The sequence below is a fragment of the Sapajus apella genome, unplaced genomic scaffold, assembly GCF_009761245.1.
Source record: "Sapajus apella isolate SASKATOON/1434 unplaced genomic scaffold, GSC_monkey_1.0 scaffold80, whole genome shotgun sequence".
Lineage (NCBI taxonomy): Eukaryota > Metazoa > Chordata > Mammalia > Primates > Cebidae > Sapajus > Sapajus apella.
Window position 1 is genome coordinate 5546858 of NW_022437020.1, and position 27489 is coordinate 5574346.

Genomic DNA, 27489 nt, shown 5'->3' on the forward strand with positions numbered 1-27489 from the left:
TAATAATGATGATGCAATGATAAAGCTTTATTAAATATTTGTATATGCCAAACACCGGTCCAAGTACTTTATATTACTTAGCTCATTTGATCTTCACAATAACTCTAGAGAGAGGTACTACTATTAAAAGAGTCAGGGCATGACATCAGACTGTTCATCTACGACTTCCTATGTTACTCATCGTTCTCTCTCCAAAGCAGAGTGTCTCCAACTATATCCAGTAGAATACTATTTCCCAAGATGTCAACAATGAAACCTGAAAAAAAAGCAAGTAGACATCTTGATTTTATTTTATATTTGCAAATAACCTCTTAAAAATTCACAATATGTAGTCACCATTTCAAGGCCCTGAGAAGTTCTAAAATATGAAAACGTGCTGGCCAGGTGTAGTGACTCACGCCTATCATCCCAGCACTTTGAGAAGCCAACACGGGTGGATCACCTGAGGTCAGGAGTTCAAGACCAGCCTGGCCAACATGGTGAAACTCCATCTCTACTAAAAATGCAAAAATCAGCCAGGTGCAATGTTGTGTGCCTATAATCGCAGCTACTTGAGAGGCTGAAGCAGGAGAATTACTTGAATCCAGGAGGCAGATATTGTAGAGAGCTGAGATCATGCCTCTGCATTTCCAGCCTGGGCAACACAGTGAGACTCCATCTCAAAAAAAGAAAGAAAGAAAGAAAACATGCTTAATTTTGCTGCTTCTAGCATTTCCCAAAGAAACCAAGCTCACATTTATTCTTTCTTCTTCTTTCTCACTCTCTCCTACTCTTGCATCCCCCTTCCAACTTACACTAGGTAACCATGTTCAAATGCCCACATATAGCTTCATACTTGTCAATCTATAGTGAAATTGTTTATTTCTACATGGAGCTCTTGTATTGGACTATGGACTTCTTGAGGTTAAACTGTGCCTGATTCATTGTTATGTTACTAGCTTCATTTGCTGTGACATGAAAGTTGTATGTAGGTTTCTTGTTTGGCCATGTTCAGGGATGCTTCTGAGATGCTGCTTCATCTGAGAAAGGAAAAGACTTCACAATAATTGACATTCTAGGCAGGGTGCGTTCGCTCACACCTGTAATCCCAGCACTTTGGGAGCCCGAAGTGGGCAGATCACGAGGTCAGGAGTTTGAGACCAGCCTGGCCAATATGATAAAGCCCTGTCTCTACTTTAAAAAAAAAAAAAAAAATTAGCTGGGTGTGGTGGTGCACGCCTGTAGTCCCAGCTACTTGGGAGGCTGAGGCAGAATTGCTTGAACCCTGGAGGTGGAAGTTGCAGTGAGTTAAGATCGTGCCACTGCTTCCAGCCTGGCCTGGTAGACAGAGTGAGACTACATTTCAAAAAACAAACAAAAAAGGACATTCCAGACCTTGGTGCTTGATCAATCAATTGTGCCCCCACCAAGTCAACACTGTGAAAGACAGCTAGGCAGCCTGCCCGACATCAAGATGCTGACGGTGAGCATGGGAGCTCTCCATCACAAACATGTCCAGCTTCGTTTATGAAAATCTAGAGAGAAGTCTCTTCGACGTAGAGGTTTTATTTTTTCTTCCCAAAGATGAATTCTGAAGCTCAGGAAATGTAAACGTAGACATCTCCCTGGATATAATCCTCTCAGTCAATAATTTTATTTTACATATGAGTTACTGAGGCCCAGAAAGGGGAAGTAAGTGGTATAATGTCACCAGTCAATGGCAGAGTTGAATTAGAATAATTTATCTAGAAAAAAACAAAACCCCCAAAAATTTGGAATCTTGGCCATGAAATAAATCCATAGATGGATACTCCTCTTTATGAAAGAGAGCAAAAGCCAACACAGATGCCTAAGAGAACCATATGGCTTAGGAAAAGGCTTGGCTGAAAGAGCCATTGATTGGCTGGTCTACAGAGCACCCATTTGGCAATCTAAAGGTGAAGGACCTTTTGGCAGTTGAATAGCTTATGATGCAGAATTGGATTCAGTGGGAGAGGCCCAAGCAGTGACCCAGAACTGGAAACTCCTTGAGCCCAGGGCACTAGAAACTCACATGATAAAATTTGCTGGAAGAAGTTCTTCCAAAAATAAACATGTGTGGAAAGGCAGGGCAGTAGCCTGTGCTGAAATGGCTTTGATTGGAGAAGATACGCCTGAGAGACTTTTATTATCTCTTACTCAAGGACTGCAAGTGAAACTGGAAATGTCTATTGTAAATTAAAGCCATATGTTCCAGAATATGAACTAAACATCAACATTTGTTGAATAGGTTCCATGTTCTAAGAACTTTATTTATTAACTTGCTGTATCTACACAGTAACTTTATGAGTTAGCTCTGGTTCTTAATCCAGTTTTACAGATGTAAAAACTGAAGCACAGGGAACTAAGTAACCACCTCAAAGCCCTACAGCTGGTAGTTAATGGGTCCAGGATGAAATAATTACTGGTTTTGTTTCTATCATTTATTTCGTGTTTCCTACACTATAATAACATCTTATGTGGTGAACAAAGTTTTAGCAGTTTATGGCTAGATTTGTGTAAGTAATTTGAGATTGTCATACTGTCCTGAATAGAAATTTGAGCAATAAAATGGTGACATTGGTGAAGAGATGCTAGGAGATTTACAGCCATGTTGTAATTAATGTAAACATTAGAAAAGCAAACATAGGTTTTGAATGAACATGAAGAGAGAATCTACACATCGTTTTGTACTTGTAAATCTTGCTCCTTATGGAGTGGGACAGTGTCTTACAGGATTTGGACTTTCAAAATATTTTTTGAAAAAGGATAAAAGACAATGGCATATATGAGATGATGGAAACTCATTTTTTCAGCATGGTTCATCCCTCCACCTTCCAGAAAGCACTTACTATGTGCAAAGTGCACACAAGTTTTGAGGAATGTGAATTGGCATCAATCCATTCCTCAGATGGTTTATCATCCACTAGTCCATGCACACATATAGGCACAGAAGTAGCAGAACATGATAAAGGAGTTCTAAGAAATGGGACTTCATATCTTACAGACTGTGAAGACTGGTCATAAATTGTTTTGGCCAGAATTTGAGGAGCAGGAACTTTGATCTGTAGGTTGAGAGCACAAGATTTTCTTATGTCGTAAGAAGAGTGAACCAAGGTTCGGAGGTCAACAAGGAATTCAGTATTTAAAGAACGAAGAGTGGCCCTGTTGGGAGACAGAGCTGGAGAATGGATGGAGAAGTGGGGAGATCTCTGAGATGCCTGTCTGGACAAAGGACATTGACTTCCTGAGCAAAGACCCCAGGAAGCCACAACTAAAGCAATTTTTAACATCTTTCTGAGGCAGGTGTCAAATGCCTGGCACATAGTAGGTACTCAATTAACATTTGTTGACTGAGTGAATTGCACAATGAAAAGAAGATAACGTCATTGCTTGGCATTTCAGAACTGCCCACCAATCCATTTGCCTGAGGTCTAAAATAGTAAGCACAGCTATAGAACACGTTGGCCCTCAATCCCTGGCCCAAATTTTAGAGACTAAAATGCTGGCTTTACTTTTTGGAAGTGTCCAAAGATGACCTGGGCACTGGCAGCATGTTGTCTTACGTGTAGCCTAAATCCACTGATGTGAACTGTCTTTGTTTGTGACAGTTCTTTTCTTGTTTAAAACAACAATGAGAACTACAAACCCCAGCACCTTAGAGAGTTATCCACATATCCATAAATGCCTGGCAACTAAAGGTATTATCTTTATTCAGAATAAGTAGAACAAGATTAAGGCTCAGAAATATATATATATATATATATATATATATATATATATATATATATAAATATATAAATAAATGCACACACACACACACACACACACACACACACACACACACACACATATGAATTGGGTTCTGAAATGGTCATTTTTTCCCCCTCAGCTATGCCATTATAGTGATCAACCAAGCTTCGGCAAGGTAAATACTTTTGGAAAATAAGTGGAAATTTGCTGCAAATCAGTCTCTTTTGTGCATGGCCGCGGGAGCATGTTGAAATGTTTGGACACTAATACCCATTCATTTTCTTGGCTCCATAAATAAAAGCTGCCAGCTCTGTGGCGGCCGTGAAATGGTATTCTTCAGGGCCCAGCAGGAACTCCCATCCTTATTACCACTGCAGGGGGCAGGACAGGCCCAAAATAGCAAGACAACTAAATCAAGACATTTTCAATGTCTAACAAAATGACTGTGTTTTAGAAGGAACCAAAAGGTTGGAAAAAATTGGACAGCTTTTGTACTTAGTGTAATACCTTTGTTAAAAGAGTTCAGATGGGAAAAAGGAATCTTTTAAAAATGCATAAGCATATTTCTGAATATCATTTAAAATCTCCAAAGATCTTATGAAACTGTAAATTGAATGCATTGATGTAGTCATCAGAGGACTTCAAGCTGAAGATATATTCCATTTGGGGACCCTGGACCACAGATTATGATGTGGGTCATCAGAAATATTCTGCTGGCCTTATTATGCTGGTAGGTTTGATGGGGGAGTAGTTTCAGAAGGAGGGAAGCTTTTGAAGGAAACTGAGCAACTATTTTGGCCTTCAAATCTTTCTCAAATTAAGATTTTTCTTTTCTAAATAGGTTAGTAGATCTGAGCAAGTTTTAGCTATTACTATGTCTTTTATCCAACAGAAAAATTAGCAAAAGTATTTCTTAAGAGTCACAAAGGCATGGCAGTAACTTGACGGGGAGGAAGGCATTGGGGAAAAGTGTTCAGAAGGTGTTTTTAGATTTTCATTTCCCTTTCACTGCCACCCCACCCTGACAGTTACGAAGTGCTGTTCGCCTATGTTGAATAAACAATAAATTCCTTCTTTTGTCATAATATATCCCATACGTTAGTATCCAGTCCAATAACAATTAGTACTGATTTTTTTTTTTGCATGATGCAGTGCTACATGGCTGACATTATTATAATTAAGCATATAAATGTAACATCATTCTGACACAAACCAGTCATTTCATGTAGCATGACTCAAAAGGTTTCCTCAAAATGTAAACACTTAGAAGAACCTTGCCAAATCCCTCAAAGTTAACATGCCACTCAAGTCTGAAACACAGGACTTTTGGATTTTTGAAAGTTAATAAACAAAGAGAAAACTATTCTCTCCCCCACTCTCCACCAATCTCATCTTCAGCCTTTTATGACTCAGACTTTAATGAGAGCCATAGACATTACCTTGCCTAATAAAAATTCCAGTATTTCGGAGCTGGCTCAGAGAATGTGAACCACATCTGGTGACAACTGGAGCTAATTAATATCTTTATAGGTGTCTTCCATCCGCTAGAGTTTAAACAGAAATAGTCAGGGGTGCTTACATCAAAGCCCCAGGCAATGGAGGGCTGTTGCTTGCTTTCCAGTCTGAACCGATAACAAGTAGACCAATTTTTATAGGATTGTAAAAGCTAAGTGTGGAGATGGTTCACGCAGAGAAGCACTTTGCTCCACTGTTCTTGCCATTCTGTGCTCATGTCCCTGGTTTTCTCTGCTAAAGGCTAGCCTGGCTAGTTACTCAGACGTGGACAGGCAACAGGAAAAAAAATACTAGAAGAGGGCGGTGAAGACTAACAAACAGCTATGCTTAGGTTTAGACAAAGCGCACAGTGACCCAGACATACCAAATCTTCTTGCAAAGATCTTTAAAAATCTGCTCTGTCAGGCATTTTACTTGTGGCCCAGATAAGATTTGTCTAACAGGCCCAAGTGAAAATTAACAAGCGAGATGCAGTAGTGCCAGTGGTGCTAATACGTGTTTTGAAGTGTACCAATTGGCCTAGTGCAATGTCACAGCTCTAGGCTAAACATGCAGGTGGTCGAGGGGCTTGTTTTTCAAAGCTTACCCCACAAAGAGCATGCCAGCCCTTCTCTGTCAATATAGGCCAGTACCCCAGGAGCTCCCGGACAATCAGAAAATAATGACATCAACCTGACCATGGTTAAGTACATAACATGCTGAAGGTTCACGGGTTTGTAGTCTGGAACAATAAAGAGAAAATAAAGATGCTTGCTCGCAGCCCCAGCTGTTATTAGCCATGCTGAGAGATCAAGGAAAGGTATGATATGGACTGCCATTTCAATTGGGACCAGGTTAATCTCTCAATTGGAGGAGAAGAAAAACAACAACAGGAAAGCAGTCCTTAGAATGAACTGAGGGGACAAATGACAATATCATTACCTGTTTAGGCTGTGTTTGGCTTTTGGCTAATAGAGACCACGTATTCTTCAAACAAGCTTAATGTTCTCTAGAATGGTGGGCAGAGAACTCTAACACCTCAAAGTTCAGCCAATGAGCATACTATCTAATATTCATTTATTATGCATTGCTAAGACTTATGACTTAGTGGGGGAATCTCTCTACCCATGTAGATTAAAAATGACTAATATATCTTAATGGAAGCATCATTGGAGTTTATTCTGGCCCAGACTCCATGGCTGATTTGTGATCTTCAGGCAGTGGCTTAATTGCACTGAATCTTAGCTTACCTGCTTGGAGAATGGATTAGGATGAAGTAAGAGAGTTGGGAATGAAGTTGCTCTTACAATACCTAAATTGTTTGAGAAGTTACTTTATAAACACCAAGAACCATCTGTGTGCTATTAAAGGAAAAGCTAAATTGCTGATTGTGCTCCCAAATATCCAGGTGATTCTGTGTGAGTGGGTGTGGGAGGGTGTGCACTCTAGAAGGTGGAAGAGATCATGGGACTATCAGCAGCAAAGTTCTCTGTGAACTGAAAGCTTGCAGGCATGTAGGAAGTGGAATTAGAATTTCTTTCCAAATGAACTATGAGAACAAGGAACTCTGCAAGTCTAAAATATGATCATTTATACTGTCCCCTAGAAAAGGAAGCCAGCAAATGAAGATATCCCCAGCTTGTTTCTCATTCAGGAAAGGAGACCATTGTTAGGTCCCAAGGCTGTTGTTTCTTTGGTTCATTGATTCTTGTGTTATCCTGGACTTACAAAGAGGTGAGGGACTGAGGACAGGTGGATGGACATATATGGTGTTTCATTCTTAGATCATTAACTGTGGTCCTGTCTCCACAAAGAAACGGTTGTGAGCAACCATTGTGAAAAATATTTTTTTCTCTTATTTATTTACTATTTTCTTAAAATTATGAAAACATGATGGAGAAAAGCATATTAAAGAAGAAAAGGAATTCACACAATCTTAGCTTCCAGCTCAAACAAAGTGATCCTGTGTGGCCCAGTCCCTTTCCTTCCAATTATCTGTCCATTTTTCTTCCTTATAGCATCAAGATAATGTCATAATACATAAATTGTATTAAGTTATAATGTTTTTCCTTAGGCAGTGTCATTGCATGTGACTAGAATCTTTATAAACATACTTTTTATTTGGGTTGCATGACATTTTGGCTTCTGAGTTGAACATTTGGGTTATAGCAAATGTTTTTTAAATATGAAAAAATAGTACTAAAAAAAGATGAAATTAAATCATTTTGTTTAAAGCTTTCTCTCATTTAAGATTGTTTTCTTAAGTAAATTCCTGGTAGAAGAACAAAGCAAACTTTTAAAAAGCCACGGGGTCAGTTAAAGAGCTTCTATAAACTCTATTTAAAAAAACACTTGAGTATTTTTAGCTACAGTTTCTAGAATAGAACAGACAAAATTGTAAGACTTTGAAGACACACGTAAACAGATCTTTTATGCGTAGGAGTTAGAATGGGCAGTATATTATATGCAGATAGAAATGAGCATTTGCTAGACCTCTTGGTCTTATTATTAGAAACAATGCTACCAAAACTGCCAGCCTCCTCCAGTCTCTAGACCTTAATTTCTTGGCATAACTGACTTAATATTTAATCAAGCCTGCAGTATAGGCCTCTTTTCTACTATGCACATGGTTTGATATGTCAGAAAACTTCTGGGATTGTGAGAGGCTTTATATTTCATGACTGTTACCAATGAATCATTTATCTAGAGTATATTTAGTTTTGATCTCATGATGGTAGCTGAGAATGTAATGGACAAGGCTTTCTGTTTCTCTCCTTCAGGCTTTACTCTGTATTAGCAAATAACTGTCCTGCTAAGATTTCATGGCCAGAATGTTTCCAATGAAAGATTGGAAACATTGTATTACATTGTATTACACGGACAGCCTAGGCCATTCCAAATTGGATAACTACTAGGTAACCACAACCTCACACCAAGATTTTATTGATAAACTGATTACATCTTTCACAAGAAAGGTGACATATTTGTGAAAAGTTATGCACAACACTTTTGTACTCAGTTTCATTATTGCCAATTTCTATGAGTAGTTCCCTCTTAAAACCAAATCGTTTTATTTGAGTTTCCAAAGTTTTGAATGTCTGAGGTCACTTTATATCTTAAAAAATTCCATATGCCAAGGCTGGGTAGCTAATTACACACTCATTGAACATTTGGCAAGTTTATTCAAGATGGAAGTAGACTGAAGGCCATGAGAGTTACGGATATCACAAAACAAAAAGAAGGGATCCCAGGGATTATAACATTCAATATAATGGGAAAATACCCACAAAAAGCACATTTGTCTTTGAATGAAAACCCAGGATCATCTATTTGAATAGTGTCCATTAAAGCTCCTCTTTACCAGTACCTGATAATAGATTAAAATGTCACAGACTAGATCAAAGAAATGGGTGGGGAGAAAAACTAGGCAGTGGAGAATCAAAAGTACCCTTACCTTTTTTACAGACTAACTTGAAAACCCATACAAATTATGGTTTTGTTCAAGGAATAATTTGAAGCATGGAAGATTAAGTTCTAGACAATTTGCCTAAGGGTTTAAGAAAGAAAAACACATTGGAAGGAAATGGTAGAAACATCTATTATTAGTCAGACTCTGTTTCTTTAATTAAAGAATAGATGACTAGCGTTTTGCTTTGGCCCTTAGTGAGGGTCTTATGGAAAGTCAGAAGTCCCCTTTCTGCATTGGTTGGCCAAGGCACCTGTTAGCGTTAAGTGTTCACATTGATAACTATGAGATCAGTTCCTTGGGGGGATCCTAAAGACCAATCTTCAACACAGTTTAGCACTAAGCAAGAATTAGTCCATAAATGCATTCTCATATTATTTAAGAGAAGCCTACATTATTTCATGTGGGACTGCTATTTTGTAGAACTACCATTAAGTCTACCTATTAAAAATGACAATCACCCTGAATTAGAAAACATTTTATATTCTGAAGAACCTAAAATAAATCACATAAATTAAAATATCCTCTCTCAGCCTTTCCTATTTGGTTTGTCTCCGGCCTTCATGTGTCAATTTGCTTTCTATTTAAATGGGAAATCAGATAAAGTTTAGTCATTGTGCCATCATTTTGTTTCCCTGGCAAATAAATTAGTTTGGGATTTATCTTATTTCATGAAAAAAAACTTATGTAAAACTGTAATTTGGTGTTGAGTGCTAGCTAGACCTCATGCCATCCAGGGAAGTATGTAGGGATGCAAGTCATTCTGGTCTGGAAATTTCACAAACGTGTTTCATCACAAAGCCACTAATAAAATATATGTTATAAATACATATGTATATAAAATAAACGTCTTCCATAATTATGCACTTAGGTAAAACTGCCAGCTCCTTTTGAGTCTCAGTGAGAAGGAGGGGGGATTAATATCATGTAATACTGGTAACTCATATTCCCACTGAATCATTCGTTTATTATTCCAGATGAAATGTTAAAATATTAATTAACATTTTTCCTTGTTAATTTATTCTTCCCTCAGATATTATATAGGAGAGTACTTTTTTTGGTCAAGTCCTGCATTAAAAACAACAAAAGTAATTATATTATTGTATCTTTTAATATCCAAGCAGAGGTTTTTCTTCACTAACCAAATGAAGAGGTGAGATTAGAGGTGAACAAAGATAAAAAGAGGATCAGAGGGTGGATTAACATTTGTTGAGTGCATATTACGTTTATTTAAATGCATGTCATATAACCCACACAAGAGCACGTATGCATTTGTATTACCATCCCATTTTAGAGATGGAGAAGCAGATAAATGGAAAGCTGAAGTCATTTACAAGAGATTAGAGTTCAGTGGTCAGGCTGGATCCACATATGTCTTCCTGACTTCAAAGTCCTTCTTACCATGAATGTAGTATCTATCAAGAAATTACTTTGATGCCATTTGGATTTTAGGGAATATTTAAGCCAGATACATACTCTTTGTTTTCTACTGATAAAATTGTTAAGGCTTGAATTATCTTTCCACTTGGATTTACAATGACCTTCAATATAGCAAATACTGATTGCCCTTCTGTATAGCGACACCAACCCAAAACTTTCTTCCATTGCCAGTATCTTGAACTAGGAAACATGTGTTCCTGCTATCCCCTACAACATGAACTCCGCCTTTCCAGAGTAACATTTCCAAAGTTAACATGTTCCAACATGAAGGCCTAGTAGAGCCTCCTGAAAGCCAAGGAATTTGTCATCATGTCACTTCTCTACTTTCTTCCTAATTACCTGCAGATCTCTGTGGATGGGAGGTTAATACAGATGTTAAGGAACTGAAGTGTACTTTTTTATCATTTCATTTTTCATGTAGGCAGACTGCTATCTAAACATGACTTTTATAATTTTTAAATGGAAAGGTATAAAGAAAACAAACATGGTGGATTTATTTATTGCTTTCCATTTCCATCATTATTTGCATCAGATTTTCTTTTCTTTTGAAAGGGAAGAATGGTGAGTGTGTCCCTAGTTTTGAAAGGATCTGAAAATCTAATGGAAAGAGTGGGACCAAGCACATTGAGAAAAGAAAAGTCTTTGTTGATCCCAGGAGCACTGCATCTGTGAGATTCCACAGCTCCCTGGACACCCCCCTCACAGAAGGCCACCTGTAGGAGTACAAGCCCTTCAGACCTGGGGACTATTTTGCCTCTATCCTCTGCAGTCAAACCACCAGCATGCATTCTGTGCTATGCTAAATCTGGTAATGGCTTTTCTGAAATACACACCTGTCCATTAAGAATGGCAACAAGACTCCCAACTCATTTTACATAGGCTACTGCACAGCAGTGGATGTTAATGACTTTGGAGTGTTTTTGTCTTTGACAATAAGCCGGAATCTTGACTATGCAATTGACTGCAACTACATAAATTGCCATTTGGAATGAATCTTAATATATACACTTGTGTATATGAATACAGCTAGCTGCACTTTCCCCATACGATCATGGTTGTTAACATTCTACCCATTTTAAGTGAGCAAATTTGAATAAAATGGCTGCGTAATACATTCTGTGTTAACATCAGCTTTTTAAAAAGCCTAAGGATTAAAAGTTAATTTCATCCTTTTAATTCAAGGGACATATAAATGGCATTATGGGTAGAGCCAACTCCTCTTTTATCAGTCCTTTCATGCTGCCTCCTCACTAATTCTTGGTTGTTCAAATGCTACCTACATAATAAAAGCCTTGAGTTAATTTACTAAGATTTTACACCAGTGCAAATGAAAGAAAGGAAAGTGCTAAACAAGGCAATTAGCACTCTGTTTAGTGCACTCCCAAAATAAATGTAGGCAATTTACAATTTGGCAAATGGCACTCAATCCAGATCCAACTCATTTATGCCTAAGGGGGTGGTACAGTTCATTAGGGGGAAAAAGTGTTTATATATATTATGCTATTGAGGCCCAACCCATTTTGTACTACAGCAACAGATGTGACTCCTCCTGAGGTTTATTAGTGTTTCTTGCAGAAAAATGCCAAACTATTATGCTTTCAAATAAATGGTCCAAAAAGGATGCCTTTTACTATTGAGCATTAGTAGCTAGCTTTACAAGATGGGGCGGGGGTGGGTACAAGTGTGTGTGAGAGATGGTTTGCAAAACTTATAGTCGTGGGTCGGAGCCTCTTTTGTGGCTGGAAGCATGCATTTCCTACACTGACTGCAGTTGCTGAGATCTGCTGAAAGTGTTCAGTTGAAGTACTACTGACTGTTTCTTAATTGACAGGAAGGTTGTTTCAAGCCTTTCATGTTTATTCTTGTAAGCCTCTTATTAGTGCAAAAATAATAGATGTTGTTAATGCAGAATCACAACCAACATTAATATTTAAGATGCTAGAATGATAAAGGTTAAATGTGTGTTTAGATTGCTTTTGAACAAAGAGCTTTACAAAATAGTTCAGAAATGCAGCAATGGACGAAACTTAGAATAATTTTGCCCCACTTTGAATCTCTCATTCTTTGGGGGCTTATTCTTTATTTTGGGAAGAAGAAGTTCTTAGACACTTTCACGTATTACTGTCATCTGGAATTTGTATCCCTGTTGCAATGGAAATATGAAAAGTTGGCATCTGAGAAAGGAAGGTGTGATGAAATCCACCAGCCTCCATGTATTTTTGTTTATTTCTGAGTCTATATAGTTCCACTGAGAAATTTTTTAAAAAAGAAGAAGAAGGCAAGGCAAGGTAAACGCATTCTTTTGTGCCCTCTAGCTGCTAGAAGCACAAATGAAAAATAAAATTATCCGATGATTAAATTCACCTAATCTGGCTTAGGGCCGGGATGGAGGGGAGGGGCCCACAATTCCTGTGAGCTGAAGTTTTTTTTTTTTCTTACTTTCTTTATAAAAAGACACCCAGATAAATAAAAGTTTGCCTTCTTGTATTAACTGCATACTCATTTTCAAAAGACAAACCAGAGAAATAATTCATGAGGGACTCTTAGAAAATTAAACTGGGATATCACTTCCCTCAAACAGCTAATTAATATGACACACATATTTTGGACTATGCATTTCTTCGAGTATTGATCAGTATTTTAATTCTATTTCTAATGGAAGTTGAGTAAAGATTGCAGTCTAGAGCGACTTTTGTTTGTTTGTTTTAGGAATAATGTAATTGCTTTTAGAATTGCTGACAAAGCTAGAATGCATATGTAAGTTTATGAAAATGAATGGGGTGTGTGTGCTTAATTTCTATGTCACCTTCTACTTTAGGGTCACTCTTTGCATGAGAATTTTATCTAAATCAGTCCTTAAGGAAACGTGTAATTTGTGGATGTAAGTCCTGATAGCAGTTTGGGTGATAGCCCTGTAAATCCAGGTGCATTTCAAATATGAAAATCAGCACCCTGTGTGACTCCCAGGCTGCTGAAGTGGAGAATGTTCTGCAAAGGTGGAGTAAGTGGCTTACTTGTGGGATAGCTCCACAAGGGAAAGATCCAAATACCCAATTTACTGCACAATTCATTTAGGAGGAAAAAAAGTCTTGCAGCTTGGCACACGCCTACTGCCCAGAATTTTGAAAAAACAAAAAAACACAAAAAAACCACAAAGAAATAGTTTGAAATTTGCAGAATTTAAAACAACAACAATAAAAGCCTTATGCAGGTTTCCTAAGAAAACACTCCATGAGTGCCCTACATTTTTCTATGTATCCTGGAGAGTGTGTGGGTGTGGGGGAGGGGCAGATGGGGTAGGAGGGGAGTTGAGCTCTTTAAGGATTCAAGGAAATATATGAGAACCCCTTTCTACATTTTTCCCTGAAGTGAATGCAGTTCAGAGGACTCGGTTGAGTCTCACAGCCATTCCCAGCAATTCCTGATACAGTGGAGAGTTCAGCAGAAAGGGCTCAGTCTCAACAGATGTTCTAAGTGGCGCCTCCTGAGTTGCTCTTGTGTGGTGGAGAAATACAGAAATCAAGCTAAATCAAATTAGGCAGAGAGTAAGAAAATAAAGGTCAGGTCCACCAGCATCTGAGTAAACAGCCTATGCCAATATGGCCATCTACAGTCAGGAACTAATTAAGGGCTGATTGTCCTTCTCGGTGAAACCTCAAAAATGCATGGTGGTGAATTATTAAAAACAACAACAACAAAAATAATACAAAACCCCCACACTCTGCAGTGTGCCAGATGAAAAGATAGGGAACCATAATATCCCGCGGAATTGTGTCTCTTGGATAGAGATAGTCCCTAAATCCCCAGCTCTCTTTGTTTTGATTACAATTTTTCTTCCTTTAAGGGAGCAGAAACTATGCTCTAAGCCTGTCTTGTGTTACAGCTCCTTTTACCTTTGTCTGCCTATCTCAGCTGGTATTTAATTGGTCAGCAATAGGAGGGAAGTCTCCTTTGAGGTAATGAATATTGACTGTTTATGTTGAAATGTCACTGTGAAAAGAAAGCCCAGCACCAAAGAGGGAGAACCCAGTGTGAGAGTCTAAGACACAAAGGAGACACCAGTGAAACGGAGGCATTGAAAAGCAAAGCAGCTGAAATTCAAAGAACAGATGAAACAGAAATGGCCTACATGTGTGGGAATTTTAAGCTAGCAATTGACAGGTGAAAAAGTCGTTATTTTACCTGTTATAACCAAGTGTAATTTCGTGTTTCTCCCAAAATGGCATGGGGGCCATGGTTCATATAAGTGTTTCCATTGAGAAACCATCCTCATCTTTTAATGAATAATTTTTGTTTCATAAATGTGATGGATATACCTGTTTCTAATTATATGGATTTGAAAAGTTAGAAAAAAGGAAAGAGAGGAGCCACTTTGCTAACATGGTCCTCTCTTAAAATGGTTAGGTCTTGCATTTTTCAAACAAACCTGCTGGGTCTGAAAAGTTTTGGCCGTTGCAATTATAGATTTGCAAAAAAAGAAAAAAAAAAAAAAAAAAAGAAAGGGAAAATGCTGTCACAAGCCAAGTACAGTCTGCTAATTAGTTTAGCCTGGTTGGAAATATTATCATTTAATAATATGGGACATTATTTTCTGCATATCTTGGTCATTTGAGGGTGACCGTGAGCTGACAGCTGAAACAGTGTCTCTTTAACCCTCTCTGTGCTGGTCAAGCACTTTCCATTTAAGCCTGGTTTTGTTTGGGAGCTATGGCTTTATTTACCCACAATGGATTTTATGTCACAGTGTGAATCGGATTTTCCCTTCTTATATTTCCCCCAAATGGTGACCAGCCAGATGAGTCATATCAGAAAAAAAGACAGCAAACAGAATTTCTATATGGTTCCAATGTGTAGGAAGTTCTAATGCTGCCAAGTTTTTCAGTCAGAGAGGACTCTCCCCATCCCTCTTTGGGCTTCATGATCGTTTTGCAAATTAATGATAGCTACAAGTATTGTCTTTCCTGCCTTTTCATTGGGAAAACAAGGGAAATGAAACAAAGGGATAACTATGTAACTACTGAGTAACACTCATGGGAAGGAGCTGAGCTAAGCAGAGTCGAGCTAAGCAGAAAACCAGTTTCTGGTCGCCATGAATAAGACAGCTGTATTTACATTGTGATTTTACTGTTCACATATTTAAAGTTCATGTAATTGAACTTTGCCATCATTGGGACCACATCATCACAAATTTTTAAGGCAAGAGCTCATTACCTTTCTCTTTGGATCCCAAATGCAGAAAGGATTCCCTGTTTTTGTTGCTCAACCATTCAATTATGTTTTGTAAAAGCTCAATAAATAAAGAATGACATCTTTAGTCACACCCCACATCATGCTTGAACCCTAACCTGTGACACCCACCTAAGTTGAACTAACATGCTGCATGCCCCAGGAAGAGTGATACTTCTTCATTAGCAAGATCCATTTCACCTTTAAAAACCCTTGGTTTTCTGTTTGCATTAAGCGAGATTGAGACGTCTTGAGTCTCTCCATGACATTTAGGAATCCTCCACGACAAAAAAGGAAGTCATTACATCCCCAGTTCACCTGCAAAGAAGATGTCATTAAAAGAGGAAGCAAAATGAAACCCTGTCAACTTGTTAGGGCCCAAAAGGTAATTCTGCCATCAAATATGGAGTCAGGGAATGATACAGAATCCTATTATTACTGACACGAAAGAACCTGCTGGTGTCAAAGGTGTCTCCTGCCAGAAAAGTTCAGGTGTTGCTAAATTCATTAATGTGTCAGTTTGAAAAGATGTGATGTCATTCCTGTTGTCTGTAGGGATGAAAACTGGAATCTGCCTGCTCCTGTCAACACACTATCATCTTAATTTCGTTTGCTTTGCACCTTATTTGCCATCTGCAAGGGGTTAAGGGCCATGGGTGATGGCTTCTTAAAAGGCTACTAATATTTGACATATATCATTTCAATCTGCCTTTTCACCACCACCCCCTACCACCAAAAAAAAAAAAAAAAAGTTGTTAAATCAACACTACTTGTGATAGTTTGCTTGCCAGATTTTTGCTAATGAGGGTGGTAGAGAGACAGTAAATCTCTTCTGGTCTTTTATTTATTTTTATTATCTGAAATAAAAGGTAAATGTACTTAGTCTTTATAAGGTTGTGTGGTTTCACATAACCATAATACATTTTGAGAGGAATTTGATGCTTAAATATGCAGACATTGCAGAGGTTCTCTCTTTCATTTAAGAATCCTTCCTTCGAATTTTATCTTGATAGGTTCTTTTGAAAATGTACAGGATTTTGTAAAAGATCTCTTGATAAACAAGACCTAAACAAATGTTATACATATGATCTGATAAGGAATGTTTATGTGGCAACTTATAGATCAATTTGTATCAGAAAGTATTAAAGTGATTATAATATAGAGAACAGAATATCAAATAAAAAAATCATTTGCAAATAAAATGAAGCACTAGTAATATTAATAGATTAACAGAAAATATATTCACTTTTTTAAAGCTATGTGTTATAGATGATGATTTTAAAGACAAACCACACTGCAATAATTTAAATTTTTAAATTTCAAATTTGCAATATACCAGTATAATCAAATTACAGTTATGTGGATTATGTCAAAAAGCTAAATCATCAATTTTTATATCTTGATTCAAGGCAATATTTATTTGCTTAATGTTTTTCAAAGAATGAGGTGAAATTTTTTGCAATTTTCTTCTAGATAATTTCAGTAATCAAATTATAATGAGGAAATGACAAATTCCCTTTCTAACTAAGATTATGATGTAATTTCCATTAAAATAGCTTGTGTTCCACAAATTTGAGTTCCAATTATTATTATTTATCTTGCTTGCATAGATGTCGAACACAGAAAGAACGCCATATTATGACTCTCATACTCTTGATAACAAAAAACATTATTTTTCATGCGGGAAGGTAATGTCATCACTCTTGAATAAGTTTGTAGGTCCATATTGTGGAGTCTGGCTAATCTACTTCACGTGTGTTCAGATTATGTCTGAATTTTTCTATCTACCTCCTCTACCCTGTCCTAGTACTCCATCTTTCTTGCATAAAACAGAAAGCACTTTCTTAAAGTACACAAAATAATCTATTGCAAACAGACACATTGTTGATCTCATCAATATTGCCTTTTTCCTATCTCTGTTTTAATTAAAAATTGAAATATTTTCCTGAAATTATCAAGCCTGCCTTAAAATGGGACTTTTCTCATTCTAAAATAGAAAATAAACAAAAAATTTTCTTATTTTTAAGCAACTCATTTATATGTTAACTCAGTTGGAGTTCTTAAAATGACCCTAAATATGTGTAAAGTACACACACACACACATATATATATGACCACATTAATGATTGATTTCCTAATCAATCAAGCAAAGCACCTTGTTATTTTCACTGCAGCTCTGGACGAAGGTGTATGTGATTTTCAGGCCCCAGTTTCAAGATTGCATCCTGAATGTTCATGCATGCACTGAGATGCTGTGTGTAGATTTTCTATGTAGGAGATGTGGAGCGTTACAAAACTTCAGCTAAAGATAACTCCAGCGTGCTGCTGCGGTGGGAACGGGGCTGAGTGGGTCTTGCTTTCATTGATATATGGAACACTTAACCTAGTGAGAAGCGCAGAGGTGGTTGGAGGGCCCCCCCGATGAGTTTTTCAAGTTGATCTGGTGGTTGTATTGTTGGTCTCTCAGGATAGTACACAGGGGGCACACATTCTGGACTTTCACTCGCAGGGGGAAAGAAAATCAATCTTCATGCCCCAAACATGGAACTGCTGATGCAGAAAGTCACTGAGCCATTGGAGTCTTGTAAGGAAGACTCTGAGGAAATGGCTTCAGGCTTCAAGTAAGATCTTGGACTGCATCAGAGCTCTCTGGAGATGCAGGCCAGTTCAAATATAAATAGAAAGAGTGTTTATTGACATTGGCCCCAAGTTGGTGCGTTTTTTGATCAAGAAAGAGAAAAAAAATGAGCTGTAACAGGGACATATCTGTGGATTAGAAAAAATAAATATAACTGAAATGTTTTATTCTTCACTAAAGTATAGTCTGTGTTCCACTTAGGAAAAGTCATCTTCGGATTACTGTCAGTCATTTCCATAAGCGTTGCTGTAACACTTTTGATAAGCATCCAAGGTTGCAGATAGCACTTTTTGTCTAAAGGTAATATTTGATATTAATGATTGCTCTCAGTGATGTAATGCCTTTCAACCTGAAGACTCTTGAAGCATTCTGCAGCTAAAATCATTTTTAAAATATTCTAGATTACACACTCTAATGTAGTCAGTGACTGAATGACTGTTACTACTTGGGAAGGCAATGTATTTATTGAAAAGAACCATTTTAATGAAGTGATCATTTTAAGATCAAGAATGAAGGGCACAAGAGCTTTTCATGGTAGCATTCAGTGTAAACCAACACTGGCTGTGTTGCTGAATTATCTTGCCCTTTGAAGAAAGCTCCACTATTATTTTAAGAGCACCCATTTTTGTGACACAGAAAGATCAAGAATTACAAGGCCCAGATGAGGGTACCTGGTTGTGCTGAGTTCTCGATTTTCATATTTAGAATTTAATTTTTATCCCTGTAAAACCATGAACAAATGCACAATTTCACTGGCTCTACTTCTTCAGTGTAATAAAAAGCAAAATTGTTTGTGCAGTCAATAAAATTAACTGTGATGACCTCTTTGATTTTTTTATTATACTTAGAATTTGCAAAATTCTCTCACTTATTCCATTGCTTTAGATTAAGAAGGGCAAACAATTTTTTTAAATTGTTTTCATATTGTTTTTTAATAGTTTCAAAGAATTTCTACTGTCCTAATTAGGAAGGTATGAATAAAACATTTTTTCTGATGGTGCAAAGAGACTTTCTTTTTTCTTTTTAAACAGGACAGGTGAATTCACTGTGGCAGCTTTGTAACCTTATTTTCTCTCACTGTAACAATACATCTGGCAGAGGACCTGAGAAGAGCCCTCTGGGTGCTAACATCTTTTTCATGGTTGAGAAATTTGAGTTCTTAGAGGTATCAAAGGAGTGAAGCAGGTAATATTTGATTGGCAGGACATTCTCTGATTCACTTCCCTCTATCTTCTAAGCCTCATCTTCAGGCTTGTCTCCAGCAGACCACAGGCAGGAAGGGAGATTCTCCAGAAGACTGTGAGATGTTACCAGGTCTCCCTCAACCCAAAATTTCTAGGAATCTTTATTGCTCACTTAATGTGGATTGATGGGATTAAATGCAAAAATCATTGCTCCAAATTCCTCATTGGAGAATCATCATAGTGACCACATCTCTGGTCACTATGACATTCTCATTCAATGGGAAAGAATGACCAGTTTCTGTGTTTATTTGTTCCTATAAAATGCAACCACTTGGCAGAATGTAGTAGATGAGTAATGGAGTGTTTTGGTAGAACAGTGGCAGAAACCCACAGTGTTTCAAGCTGCCCTAATGCTAAAGGTTGGAAAAAATAGGGCATGCACCTCAAGTGTTCATTTATTGTCAGCCCTAAGCTGTGCTTCTGACATTGGCTTTGAGAAGGAAATTATGACATTTAAAAGAATCTCCCAAGCTTTATAAAAAGGATGTGAATATCTATAAATATTGATCCAAAATGAGTACAATGAATAATTTATAGTGAAATATACTTTCTTTGTCTTTCAGTTTTTAAAGCAGCTTGGGTTTTGTTTTTTTTTTTCTCTCTCTCTAAAAAAATTATGGTTAGACAAGCATATTTTTCCTCTACGTTTTAGAGCCATTTCTTATTTTTAGAAAAAATGTGTTATTTGCAAAGGATGTTGGAAGTTGGGGGGAAAAAAGCAACAACAATGCACACATTACCAAAATGGAAACATATTGTAGATGTTCTAGTTTCAGGGAAAGATATAACAAGATTGTTTAAAAAGTTTACATAATTTGTTGTCATAATTTTTTGTCTTTGGTGCACGTCCTCATTTTGCAGAATCACTTAAACATTTCTATGTTTACTTGACTAAAAATAGGGATTTCATTTGTTAGAGCTAATGATTCCAACCCAAAATATACTCTTGTGTAATGAGAACAAAATGAACAGGTGCATCCAGCGTCACTCACAGTATGCCTGAGAACGGGCAGCCCATTTGTAAGACGAGCTAAATATTCTCCAGCATCACCAGGAGCTGGACTCTAATTGATTACCACCATGGGTCATTTTTGAAATGTCTATCAAATTTTCACAAGAGGTCAAAGTATCCTACTCTTTTTCCCTTTTGCTCTATGTCCCTAGACAGAAATACATAGAAATGAATGCCTCCCAGTTTTCTTAAAGAAGCCATTGGTTGTTAAGTTCATGGCTCTGAATCTGTTTAGATGAAAAGATTTTCTTTTATTTTTCTTTTCTGTTGAGGTTGCCATATCAGATACATTGATTTTTGTTATTGTTGCTTCAAAATATTATAAGTTTTTTTGTTTGATTCATGTGTTGGAAATGAAAACAAGAAGGAATTAACTATTGAGTCCGAAAGTTGCCATTTTGTAAAGACTTTGACCTTTGTATGTTTTCATACCTCATCCCAGAACTTTTAGCTAATTTACTTCCTTGGACTCACCAGAGATGTTGCATATACCCGTGACTTGTGAAGTTTTGTTCAGACGCACATTTAATTCACATATTCCATAAAATCTGCTGGAATTGTGCTCTACTATTTTTCTGAAATCTCCTTGTAGGAGCTGGGTAAACTTTATTTCCTCAAAAGGAAATCATGCATTTCTTCTATCAAATTTGATGAGCACAAAACCTGTGTGTTATGTAGTGTTTGCCTGAAATAATGAAACAGGGATTCTATTTAGATATCTCAAAACGTGTGCTGGCGCTAAGCTCTACCTCTGTTCCACAGGGACCGTTCGGTGCTATACTAGAATGTGCAAGCGTTTTGGAATCATAGCAGAATTGGGTTCAAACTCAAGTAACAGGTTGACTATGAACCCAGGCAAGTAACTTAACCTTCTTAATACTGTTTGTCTATTTGTGAAAGAATTACAGCAATGATGATGATGGTGATGATGACTGACAATGATGCCTGCCTCATAAACTTGTTGGGAAGATTAAATGAGAGCATATTTAACAAATCTAGTACTGTGAAACTGCTACATAAATGCTCTTGGCTTCTCTCCCTGGCCTGGACAGTAGCCTCCTAAATACTCTATAATAGTTCCTTCTCAAATCTATATATATTGGGAAGCAATATATCCCTGAAGCAGATATCTGACTCTTAGACTCCTAGTTTCTCATAGAACAGGTCTAAACACCTTATTCAATGTTTGGAGTTCCCAAGACATAGCCCAGTTTTGGTGCCCTGGCCCATCTCCCTCTCCTTCATGTACTTTGTATTGCTGTCCAATCAATGTGCTTCCTTCTAAGTCCCACTTTCTTTTTACTGCTTCAGCTCCTTGGTGAGTTACCCTCATCAGGATTAATGTCTCTTTCCTCTCTAAAGCACTTTACATCCAGAACATTTTGACTTGGGGTAGGACCCATCTCTGCCATGTACTATTCCTTAGGTCAGTGGCAGAATCTCTGTCCTCTTTGTATAGAGCCACCCAGCACTTAGCGTGTATGCCACTGCTTTTACACCATGATTTACTCAAACATATCTTTAGGTAGAGTGGCTACGTAATTTGTTATCTAAACTGGGACACCTGTCTAAGAAAGATACTGGACTTAATAAATGCTGAGACCACAGGCAAACCAGGTGGTCTATAACTCAAAGAGGGGAATAAGAGTAAGAACAAATTAGTGTTGCTGCTCAGTATGCTAATTCACTTCAAAAAGCGAGGGATTTGCCATAGCGTAAATTAGTCACTCATGTCTTAGTTCTGATGCTGCCTCTTTTTAGGATACTGCTTTAAAGACCATGCCATGACTCTTGCTTTGTAGGTATTGACCGATTTTCCTTATTTTTCTCAGTCCCACAGTCCTGCTAATGGCATATTAAAGCAAACCTGCTTCCCAACAGTGGGTTGAACTTAAACCTGTGTTTGAGGATGAAATAGCCATTTTAAGTGTTTAAAAAACTGGCTTAGTGTCAAGAGGATGTTCATAGTTAATTTAAATCTGAGCATATTCAGTCTAGATAGCCAAAGGGAGAGGGCTGACTTAGAAAAGCATAAGATAACATATTTGATAAATGAATGAATTTTAGAAATAATTATAACACACATAGAAGATATTTAATAATGCTCATTGGTCCCAGAAAGTTTCAGTTTATGACACAGCTATCACTTACTTGGTGGAAGCTTCCACACTCACTTTAATAATGTTCATGGGAGCATAGTAAGCTGTCTTTGCCAATGTTACACAAGTCTTGTCAATAAATTTGGAGTTGACTAATTGATGGAATGATTGGTATGTTAAGCAAAATTATGTTTGAGATCTTAGCACTAGGCTTTCTTACAGTGTGTTGTTTGCCCTATGTTAATCCTGTTCTTGCTAAGAAAGAAATATTCTAACATCATATGTTAATTCTATTATCTTTAATGAACTGGTTGCTTCTAAATGTGGAGAGGGAACAAATCTTACATTACGAATCTCTGTTACTTGGATACACTTCTTACAGAATGACAATGTGACAATTCAACAATGCTATTTGCACCATATTTGTATAACGTCTACACCCCATGCATGGATGTATTGTTTGCATGAAAAGTTTGAACATCAAACAACATTAACATTTTTTCTTAGCTGTCCACTCTAACAGAGGCAAGCCTAAAAGACATAAATGCCACATCCCTCAGACAATTGTGTGAATAATTCTCCCTGGGTCCATTGCTTCTGGGTTTTGGCCTTGGCTCCTGGTGTTCACAGCATTAAGAGGGTTAAAGGTTCTGACATGGTGAATTTATTGTTGACATCTCACAGTCCTTAAAGGCAGGATCACTAATGGGTGACCTTGGGGTTCGACCATTCCAGACCCGAGAAGATCAAGTCTCACCCCCTCCTGCAAGTGCAATGACCCTTCTATTCTCACTCTCCCTGGCCTAACCTTTAACTCACTGATCTTTGACCAAAGTATTAAACAAACACCTGCCTGGGTCTGTGGTCAAAGACTGTAGACTTGAAGATCTACCATAATTTCATGTGAATAAGCTGTGGTGGTAATAATGAAATATAGAGCAGATCTCAGGACATGCTTACAGTAAGTAATTATATTGTTACTGACCACATACAACATAGATTTTCTAACAACCCATGTATGCAGTGAATCAATGTTAATCAAGTTGACCAGAGTATTAATGGATTGTCAGTGGATATAAGAAGGCTTCTATTATTTGCATTAACACTGACAATAGTGCAGCAATATTTATTCCCTATTACTAAAAGAGACCAAGCTGAAAATTAAGTTTAGAATACCTTAGATTTGCCATTGACAGTAATGCGAAATGCATTAATGCTTTAAAGAGGTACCAAGGATCATTTAAATGATTAGATAAAAAGAATATTTGGTGAAATCAACCGAGATAAATTTTGTGCTTTATGGGAAAGAGAAAAATGATACATTGACAGTGTATTCTGAGTACTTGAAAAAAAAGTAAGCAGACTCTTTTTTGTTGCTCTGAATTGTTCCACTGATATTTTGTAAAAACAGGCTCACTTGATATGATGAAACTTCCAAAAATATAAAATTACACCAAGAAAACTTTCTACAAAAGACTAAGGGACTCTTTCACTATGAAGAGTAAAGTGTTATTCAAAAAAGGCCTATGTTGCTTTTTTTTGTTAGTCTAGTGTAAATTCTAGCACTCGCCTCTATAGATCAAAATAAAAACATATATTTAATAAATCAGTTACATCAGAGTTAAGATTTAAGTACAGCTTTATCTAAATATTTTATAAATAAATTAGATATTTCTATTGCATAACCTTTACTCCCTGCTTAGAAACCTTTAATGAATTTACAATTCTGTTTTAGAAAGTGTCTAGTACACCCCCTCTTTTTTTTTTTTTAAGTACATGATTCTAGTCATTCTCTTTTTTTTATTACATTTTAGGTTTTGGAGTACATGTGAAGAACATGCTAGATTGTTGCATAAGTACACACATGGCAGTGTGATTTGCTTCCTTCCTTCCCTTCACCTATATCTGGCATTTCTCCCCACGCTATCTCTCCCCATCTCCCCACCCCCCCGTCCCTCCCCCATTTCCCCCCAACAGACCCCAGTGTGTAGTGCTCCCCTCCCTGTGTCCATGTGTTCTCATTGTTCAACACCCACCTATGAGTGAGAACATGCGGTGTTTGGTTTTCTGCTCTTGTGTCAGTTTGCTGAGAATGATGGTTTCCAGGTTCATCCATGTCCCTACAAAGGACACGAATTCATCATTTTTGATGGCTGCATAATATTCCATGGTACACTCCTTTTCTAAGATCACCAGCTTCACAAATGCTCAACACCAAAATGAAATTATGTGATACACATAAGAAACTTCAGACTTCATCGCATATGTGCAGCCTTTTCCATGATACTATCATGTTCACAACTTTGAATGAAATAATTAATAGCCCTGTAGAATACTATGACATCATTCAGATTGTTTTCTCTACACTAAAATTGATGGGTTTTTTTATTGCTATATAGATCTATTTTGTCTTATTTCCCCTTTCATTTGGGATGAGGTACTTACTTTTTTCTGATCTTAAGTAGATGTCATAAAGTAGAGCCATTTTTGCAACCCTCCAATCTTATCCATACTCTACTCTTTTACACACTTTTATTGTAATCTTATTTTTTCATATGTATTTTAGATGCCTGCTCAGTGCTGGGCACTATGATAAGTGGTTGGAGAATGTGAAGATAATTGAAGCTTCATTTTTGTATTCCCGTGAGTTTTGGTCAAGGAAACCCCACCATTTCATTAAGGGAGAGGCTTTTTATTAACTAAATCTCTTCTATAAACCCAGACACCGAAATGAAGTGGACAGATACTTAACCACACATAATTAACATTGAGTAAGAAATATCTATTTTTATAATTTATATACACTTTCATTGTAGTTTTATTTATTCATATATATGTAGACGGTTCCTCAGTGCCAGGTACATTGGTAAATGATTAGTGCAGGGTGAAAACGATTTGCAAGTCCCATTCACAGACTAGGAAATTTCAGTTATCCGGCTAGTCACTGGTGGAGCTGAGATTCAAATTCAGACAATCAGATCCTAGAGTTTTTCTTGTAACCACTATTCCAACTACCCGGGAACCTGAATAATAAATCCATTTAGAACACCACGCACCTCGGATTATATCTCTCCCATGCTGCCTTACTTGACATTGCCATAGATTCATCTGGGCTTATGTCAGTTTCCTCTGTAATTTCCTGAGACCAAAAACTGAGCCTCACTTAACTTCACTTTCTCCAACCACTTACCATAGCACCTGGCACTGAGCAGGCATCTAAAATATATATGAATAAATAAAACTATGATAAAAGTGTATATAAACTATAAAAATGGATATTTCTTTCCCAATGTTAATCATGTATGGTTAAATATCTGTCCACATTCTTTTGGTGTCTGGGTATATAGAAGGAATTTAGTTAATAAAAAGTCTCTCCCTTAATGAAACATCAGGGTTTCCTTGATCAAAACTCATAGAAATGCAAAATCTTGGTCTTGATTAATTTGGGTGGATCCTTTGGGCATGTGTATGATTTCTCTTCTGACAAAGATATTGTCTAACACAACCTGGATAAAGATGTTTCTATGGATCTTTCTGCTTCTGAATTACATGGCCTGAAAATGAAGTAATCTGAAAGCTAGGAGTTCTCATGCATAAAACATAAATGCCAAATAAGTTAACTTGCTTAATTAAAAAGAGAAGGCACATGGGTGTGATTACATGGCACAGTTAAGAATGGTTTTCTAATAAATTTTAAGAAAACTCTGGGAAAACAGATTCAACTTTCTTGCTTTATTTCATAAGCTCAACCTATAGGGCCTGAGTTGTATGATAAAAAATAATTGATGTGAGAATTATTGAAGACTTAAGGAGAAAAATGAGGAGACAAAAAAAAAAGTCATATCCATGCATTTCCCTTTGTTGTAGGTGGCAATTAAACCATGGTGTCCGTTTTATCACAGTGACTCATTATAAACCCAAGGCTGGCAAAATCAAGACCCTGAAGAGGGACCTTTGAGTTACATGCTGAAGCACTTTTTTTCTAAACTCTGCCATGTTTGCCTCCATGAGAAAAATTTCATAATGCAAATTTCTACACCAGTATTGTGTAGTGATTCCTGTTTTCTCAAAATGTGTTTATTAGTGAAATGTTAAGCTACTTAAAAAAGTGAAGTAAATGAAATTGTCTGCCGCTATCACCATAGCAGGAGCCTGAACAATTCTTTAGTTCCGTCTCATCATGGCTAGACAGAAATATGATTTCTTCTCTGGAAGAAAAGGACTTTAGGTATACGGTTTGGATGAGAGAAAGAATATAGAGAGTCATTGTTTATCACAAGTGGCTTCGGAAGCATAAAGGCTTCTGAATTTTCAAATTAGAAATTATTAAAAGAAACCAATAATGGAAAGCTTTCTTGATGGCTACTTGTGTATATGCCTATGTAGACATACGTATGAAAATCTTTTAAAGAATTGTAGCATACAGTTTTCAAAGAGAAATTCAAAGGTATATGAGTGGTTTAAAAAGAGCATTCCTGAATGAGAAATGTGTATCAGTCAAAAGCATCAATAAATATGTCTTTTTCATATGCAAATGACAATTTCTAAAGTAAAGGAGGCATTGTTTTATAAATAGTGAGATAATATTCTTGAAAAAGGTTACCAGTGATTATATAAGTTATCTCTTTCATAAAGAAATTTAGCGCTCACAGTTGCTCTTTTCATTAAAATGGGCTTCACATCCAGACTCATGCTGAAAGCCAAATTTTGAATTTTAATTAGAGATAATAAATAATTATATCACTTAGGAAACTGAAACTATTAAAGGATGCTAGTACCAACTACTGTATTGAAGGGTGGGTAGCAATATACAAATCACATTAAAGGCAGTAAGTGGTAGGTAGAAAATTGGCTATAAATGTGGATAAATTCTAAAGCTAACCAGATAAAAAAGGAAATATGCATTGGGCCAGCTATTATCTTGGGTCCATGAGAACTGAATTCCTTACTTTGAGATGATTATAATATTCTCCATTCCCCAAATAAGGTGACTTCTGTTTTTATTCTTGATAGGGAAAGGAAGAGAGGGCAGGGTGAACTGTAATTTATATTTCCTCCAATGAGAAAAACAAACTTTTTTTCTCTCCCCCCTGCTTTTTGTCCCCCCACCTCCCACCCCT